General features: G+C 48.1%; 1 protein-coding gene across 2 annotated transcripts in view; it reads right to left on the reverse strand.

Annotated features, from left to right (window-relative positions):
• Positions 1–4,200, reverse strand: part of MEGF10 (multiple EGF like domains 10) — an 86,363-nt gene extending 82,163 nt beyond the window's left edge. Inside the window, exon 1 of one of the 2 annotated variants that reach the window (XM_071580840.1) lies at positions 4,129–4,200. The gene's annotated coding sequence lies outside the window, so the exon portion shown is untranslated. Of the gene's footprint in view, positions 1–3,781; positions 3,837–4,128 lie in introns of those variants that run through there. The other variant, XM_071580839.1, reaches the window with a different exon arrangement.
• Between the last annotated feature and the right edge of the window lie 3,457 nt (positions 4,201–7,657).

A 7,657-nucleotide genomic window follows, 5' to 3' on the forward strand; every position in this document is an offset into this window, starting at 1 on the left:
TTAATCCACTTAAACATTTTCATCTCCATTATATTTGATGAAACATAACACAGCTGTGGCTTGACAGCTGTTTTCATTATTTCATTATCCTTTCTTATATCTTGTTTGTCTTAGAGTTTAGATTATAAAAGGCAAGATGATTTTCTGCTATGTTTTTTGTGCTACAGCACATGTCCTGTGACTGGAGTGGTAGACACTGGAGCCATGCAACCTACAGCTGTTCATGCCAGAGTTTCTGTTTCTAAAATGACATATTAATATAAAGTCTTTATATTCAATTTTCTTTGAATGAAGAAATTTGCACACACTTGTATCTCTGTGTGTTCAACAAAAGTAATTTGTTAGGCTTAGAAGAGTGTTTGTTTACAGGAAGATTAAATTCTCTTCCTGAGGTCACAGCAAGTCAATGTCAAAGTTAAAATTATGTTTTCTGCTTCCCAATCTGTATTTTTTCATTATTTTGGACAGCAAAAAAGCTCAGAATTAGTCTCTCATTGCTCACTGTGGGCTAATTTCTCTGACAATCAGATACAAAACACAGATAAAACATGAAGGGATGGCTGTCCACATTTTAATATAAACCTAATGTCTTCATCCAAAGGCATGAACCACAAATCCTTACACAAGCAAAACATCAATTAAAGACCAGACAGTTTGAATGGGTTAATTAACGAGAATGCTGACACAATCAATAAAGCTATTCTAGTATAGCAAATCCCTCCCCAGAATACTCCTCCTAGTTTTCTGACAGATGGCTTTGGATGATACATACTCTTTTCATAAGAAAAAAAAAACATTTGGAAGATCAAGACACAGATTCTTCTCACAAATGAAAAAAATAATGCAGATTTGAGCATATGAAGGGGAATAAGAATACTAATTACTGACAAACTGATCTCTTAATATCAAAAATCAGGATGAAATGCCTGACAGTGAGTCAGTAACATAGTGAAATCTGATTCCACTGGCATCATTCATGAAGGAAGACATAGTTTATGAGGTGGAAGGATGCAAGAACTTTGTTATTTCACTACACTATTCTACTCTTTATCTAAAGAAATTCTAATAGTGGATTTTTACTGATCGAGATTGTGTTCCAATTAAAAAGAAATAGAGAAGAAATATATGGGATCACATCCATCTTACAGTACTATCTATATAAGTCTGCATTTTTAAATCAACCTATCTTTTAGTTTGACTAAAGCTGTAGCACATATGCAAAGAATCTGCTTGGTTTTGACCTTCCTCAAAAGCCACTTGCTTCCACATAAGTGAAAATGCCTAGACAAGAGCTACGTAGAGAGACCATGCCAAACTCCTGCCAAGTAATCTGAATATAAATTCAAGGGATCCTTACCAGCTGCAGTCAAAAGCACTCTCCAAACTCTGATAGATGTTAATCAAACTTAAGTATGTTAATGCACATTTCCTGAGTTCTTTGCATAGATGAGTTAATTGCTTTTGTTAAACTGCATTTGCTTCCCTAAGTGTGTGTGTCCCCTTAGAGCTGAATGCATCTGATTGTGGAAAACAGAGTCACCAAAGGACTGTTCATATGGTCAAACTCTCCTGTTCACCTGAAGGTAAGGAACAGCTCATTTAAAACTGTAAACCCTGGACAACTCCTCAGGGTGCCCATTCCCACACCACCAATCTCATTTAAAGTGTTGGTATTAGCTATTCATGTTTTAGGTTGATGCCTAAAGGGTGAAATTTGTGGTATAAAAAGGGCTAAAACATCATACACTGAGGCAAAGGTAGTACAGCTATTGTCTACCAGGTCTGTCTGTGGGGAGTCAAACTTGGAGTGCACAGCCCTGCCCCTGCAGAACCGGGTCATCTCTGGAACATTTCACTACCTGATACACTAAAAAGGGGAACTCTGGTGAGCGATTTACAATGAAATTAAATAAGCACAACCAGCTCACACAGGTCACTGAGCAGTTGAGAATTTTTTTGCAAGGTATGGATTGTAGTCAGTGAGCAAGACAGAAAATTCACTGCCAGTCCTGTGAACTGCTCATCCTCCAGCAGAGAATTGCAACATTTCCTGACTTAAAACTGCAAAATCTTAAAGAGCCACGATATCTCCGCTGCATGTTAACAGTCAATACTAACATGATGCAACTGATCCACCCCTTGTGGGAGCAACTCACATTTAAATTTGATTGTTTTCAGTTGGCTGTGTAAGAAAAATAAATTTTTTATATAAGTTTCCATATTTTGGTACTGTGCAGGTGGATGAATTACTTGAGCAAACAAGTAGAAACTTAGGCCTAAATTACACTGTCCAGTTTATTAAAAATCTGGAGCACATCTGCCCAGCTGACCTTTCTGACTTGAGATGGAAAATAAAAATAGACATCCCAATGCCATTTCATTTGCAGGCCAGTGACTAGCAACCAGTACAGATACTTTGGCCACCCAGGCTGTAATTTTCTTAAATTCTGTCTCCAGCTCAGACAGTTGCACACCCCCCTCCACTTCATGAGGAACACACATACCTAATTACGTATGCTTTACTCCCAGCACTGCGCTATTGGGCACAAATGCCATTTAGGGATGTTGACAAGGAAACTGAAGCCAGCTTTCAGTTTCAGTCTCACATCAGACATGCTGTTCAATCAAAGCACCTAAGCTTTTCAGCCTAAGTCTGTAGTTTATCTGCCGGGAAACAAATGCCACTTTCAGACTTGCCCTTTTTTTTTTTCCTTCTAAGTTGCTGGATGAAAACATTTTTCCTAAACAGAGTCATTTACGTTAATCCGCTTTCCAAATTACTGCTGCCAAAACTCAGTTACAAATGTGATAAAATAAGCCATGGAACATCTTCTGTACTGATGGCATGTTCCAAAAAGAGGTTTTAAACTTGCTCCACAGTGAAAAGTGGGTACTTTGGAAAAACTTCAGAGCTGTATCTGACTCTGGGAAATATATGGCTCTTAGACTACATTTCAGTCTCTCAGTGACTGCCAGCAACATTTAAGTAATTAATAAGATTACCAAAAGGCACTGCATTCCTAGCTCGTTCGAGGAAAAGCAGCTGCATATTTTTCCTAATTGATTTGTGCCTACATTTCCAGATTGAACCTATTTCTTGGCTGAAAGACAGAATAGGAAATATTTACAGTACTGCTGCTGTCGCCAAAAGAAAATCTGTCCAGGATACCACACAACTGAGCATTTCTCTAGGCAGCTTCTGCTGAAGGACATATGTTGGAACGAAGTCAAAGTATTAAACAAATGTGCATTTTCACGTGCAGGTCACGCTTATTTACATATATACACAAACATCTCTCTATTCCAGTCCGTACGCTCGTTCCAGTCTCTGCCCAGGGCTGCCAAAAGCTTTCCGTGGAAACGAACGATAACCTTTTAAAACAGACCCTTAGTGGCAAAAATCAGCTAAACAGAGAGCCTGAAGTGACTCGTCCCGGCTCCGGACGGCTGAAGCAGGGGCGATGGCAGCTGGAAAACAGCGGCCAGGAGCGCTCCTGCATCCCGCATCCCGGTCGCCCGTCAGCGCGAACGCGGAGGGAAACATTCTGCAAAGGCGTAGGCACCGATCGGCAGCCCGGGATGCCACCGCTACCCCGATGATGCTTCTGCCCAGGGCAAACCCTCCTGCGGGAGTGATGCTGCCTTTCCCATCCTCCTCCTCGGGGACCCCGCAACCACGCCGAGCACCGCGGCTTCTGATCGCCGCACCTGCGGGATGGGGTGGGGTGGGATGAGACGGGACGGGACGGGATGGGATGGGTCGGGTCCGGTCCCTGCCTACCTGTCCCGCGGGCGCCCTCCCCGTCCGACCGGGCGCCGGAGCCGCCGCCGGGAGCCGCCGCCGGGAGCAGAGCGAGGGGCGGTGTGAGCGGAGGGGCCGGCGGGGATCAGCCCCTCCTCCGCCAGCCCCGGACCGCCCCCGCCCCCGGCCCCTGCCCCGGCCGGACAGACAGACAGGCAGACAGAGATTTAACCACTTTCCCAGTTCTCTCCGCCCATGGGGCGCTCCCCGGCGCGGATGCTGCCCGTCCCAAAATAGCCCCCTTCCACTCACTTGCAGGCAAAGTGGAAGCTACATAGGGACCTCCGAGGTCATTTTATTCAGTCTGGTGAAGGATGAGTACCTACCCATTCGGTGACCGAGGAATGAAGTCGACTTTTCGGTCGACTAAATCCTTAGGTCCCACGAGCAGGAGCTGATCCTCAGCCCCGTCAGAAGACTCAAATCCACAGAAAAACAAACGTCATGTGGTCCCCCCTCTGGTACTGCTTGAGAAAGGAAGTGCATCATGACTTTTCCACTTCTATATATTTTACCATCTTTGAGTGGAGATGCTTGCTATCTCCCAAGGATTTCAAGTAAATCAGACCTGTTAACCGGCTCCAGGATTAAAGTTGCAGCATGGACCATGGGAAGAAAAATCTTTTGTGAAACTAAGTAATCACTACTTCACAGAAACACAGCGTTGTTAGGGTTGGAAGGGACCTTTGGAGAGCCAGTCCAAACCACCTGCCAGTGCAGGGTCACCTGGAGCAGGTGAAACAGGAACATGTCCAGGTGGGTTTGGAATATTTTCAGAGAGGGAGACCCCCCACCTTTTCTGGGCAGCTGTTCCAGGCTCTGCCACCCTCAATGGAAAGAAGTTCTTTCTCATGTTGAAGCGAAACCTCTTGTGTTTTAGTTTATGGCCATGGCTCCTCATCCTGTTGTTGGGCACCGCTGAATAGAGTCTGGAACCATCCTCTTGGCACACAGTTTGGAGATATTTGTGTGGATTGATGGGATCCCCTCTCAGTCTTCTCCTCTCCTGACTAACTGGGCCCAGCTCCTGCAGCCTTTCCTCATGACAGAGATGTTCCAGACCCCAAATCATCTCTGTGGCTTCTGCTGGACCCTCTCCAGCAGCTCCTGGTCTTTCTTGAACTGTGGAGACCAGAACTGAACACAACACTCCAGCTGTGGCCCCAGCAGGGCTGAGCAGAGGGGCAGGATCCCCTCCCTGCCCTGCTGCCCACCCTCCTCCTGAGGCACCCCAGGATTCCACTGTCCCTCCTGCCCCCAGGGCGCTGCCAGTTCACAGCCACCGTGTCACCTCCCAGGATCCCCAGGTCCTTCTCCACAGAGCTGCTCTGCAGTGGGTCAGCCCCAGCCTGTGCTGGTACTGGGGGTTGTTCCTGCCCAGGTGCCTTGCCCTTGTTGAACCTCACTGGGTTTCTCTCCACCCAACTCTCCAGTCTGTCCAGGTCCCTCTGATGGCAGCACAACCTTCAGGTGGACCAGCCACTCATGCCAGTTTCATACCATGAACAAACTTGCTGAGGGTCCTTTCTGTCCCTTCATCCATCCAAGCTGAGTAAGGCTGGGCCCAGCATTGATCCCTGAGGAATTCCAGCTCTCACTACAAGTCTCCAAGTGGATTCTACTCAGCTGATCCCAACACTCTGAGCTCTGCCATTCAGCCAGTTCTTGATCCACCTCACTGTCCAATCATCCAACTCACATTTCCTGAGCTTACCTACATGAAGGTTATGTGAGACAGTATGAAAAGCCTTGCTGAAGTTGAGGTCGACAGCACAGCACATCCCTTGGGAGACCATCCTCCATGAATCTCTCTAATATGAGTCCAACCCATAGCAAAACAGTAGTTCTCCATGAACTGCTCCAGCCTGGGTCTCTTTCTATAGGGTCAGTCCTTCAGGCACATGCTGTTCCAATGTGGATCCTCCACAGGGTCACAAGTCCTACCCAAAAACCTGCTCCTCTCTCCATGGATCTGCAGGTCCCTGCTGGGGTCCTGCTCCAGCACAGGCTTCCCACGAGGTCACATTCCCCTTTTGGGCATCCACCTGCTCCATGGGGGCTGCTCCCCAGGCTGCAGGTAGATCTGTGTCCCCACGGTCCTTCCAGGGCTGCAGGGCACAGCTGCCTCCCCATGGGCTGCCCCACGGGCTGCAGGGAACATCAGCTTCACCACCTGGAGCACATCCTGCCCCTCCTTCTTCACTGACCTGGCTGTCTGCAGAGTCGTTCACATGTCCTGGAGCCAGCTGGCGTAGACTCTGTTGGACATGGGGGAAGCTTCCAGCAGCTTCTCACAGAAGCCACCCCTGCAGCCCCTCCTGCTACCCAAACCAGGCCATGCAAACTCAATACAGGTTTTCACCCCAACCCATGGAGTGTGGGGGTGCTGAGGGTGCCACCCCCATGGACTGTGGAGTTCCTGGGATACAGGGTATGGTGGAGACCTCCAGGGCCTGGGGACTTCCAGGTGCTGGGAACATCCAGGGGCTGGGGACATCCATGTGGACAGGGACATCTAGGGGTAGTCGGATTGCCCAGGAGGTTGAAGAGATCCAAGGACACAAAGATTGAGCAGGGGTAGGGTTTGAGGTGGCATTATCCCCTGCAGTGATCCCATCCCCAGCTCCACACCCCTCTGCTGCCCCTTGGCAGAGCAGTCCTGAGCTGGGGTACAGGTGCTGGGGGAGACCAGGACTGGTGTAGGGTGCTCAGGTAGGTCCAGGGCTGGGTGATGGATGCTCTGGAGATCCAGTGTTTGCTCACAGGAGCTAAAGGGGTCCAGGGCTGGCTGACAGGAGGGTTCAGGGCTGGTGCTGGGTGCCAGGTGCTGAATTGGGTGCACATTTCTGATGAGCCTGTGGTGGTTCTCAGGCAATTGGCTGAGTGAGAAGGAACCTGACGTGGTGCTGAGCATTTAGGCCAAATGTGCAGCCACAGCATGGTGGTTAACACCAGGCATAATGTGGTCTGGTTCCCCAAAGAGAAGCCTGGCATTACCATGTTGTTTCAGAATGAGCAGCAATTCAAGGTGAGTTAGGTGTCTGTCCCTGGGGGGATGTCCTTTGGGGATGTATGTCCTTATCTCCAGGGAGGCTGTTTCCAGGGGGTGTAGGACCACAGAAGTAGTGTCCTCAGGGAATGAGGGTCCCAGAGTGTTGTCTCTGGAGGTGGGGGGTTTCATCAGGAGGTTTGTCACTGGGGGCTGTGGGTTCCTGTACCCCATGGTGCCCCCAATGTCCCTCAGATGGAGAGCCAGCTGCAGAATCCCCATTTGGAGATCTAGGTTGGCAGCCACTGCATCTACAAGCACTCACACTGCCTCATGCCAGAGCTCTTTTTTTTTATTTATCAAGTGCAAGGCAACACTGCCCTGGGTGAATTCTGCTCCTGAGGCACCAGCTGTGACAGACCTGGTGTAGTTTAGATGAAAATGCAGATGAAATAGAGATGGAGATGAACATGGAGACTAGATGTAGATGTGAAGATGAAGGGAAAGCAGTTTCACCTAAGAAATGGAGGGTGTGGTGAGAAGCAAATAAAAACAGTGAGATAAAGGGAAGAGACTGATTACATGTCAGCTCAAACTGGCTTTGGACAGCTGGGATTTAGAACTCTGATAAGACAACAGCAATTTAGCCAAGGAGTGACTTAGGTGAAGAGAACAGCCTCTTACTGCAGTGCCCGGCACAGGTGTGCCAAGTCTGTCTCTGAGATCTTGACTTTGGGATCAGGACCACCTCCAAATCCTCACTCTGCTCTGCACAGCCCAGCAATGAATGTATGTGCTGTTTTCTTGCCACTTCTGGGGGCAAGATGTGGGTACAAAGATGTGCCTTGCCACCTCTTTCTATTCTC

The sequence above is a fragment of the Pithys albifrons genome, chromosome Z (assembly GCF_047495875.1).
Source record: "Pithys albifrons albifrons isolate INPA30051 chromosome Z, PitAlb_v1, whole genome shotgun sequence".
Lineage (NCBI taxonomy): Eukaryota > Metazoa > Chordata > Aves > Passeriformes > Thamnophilidae > Pithys > Pithys albifrons.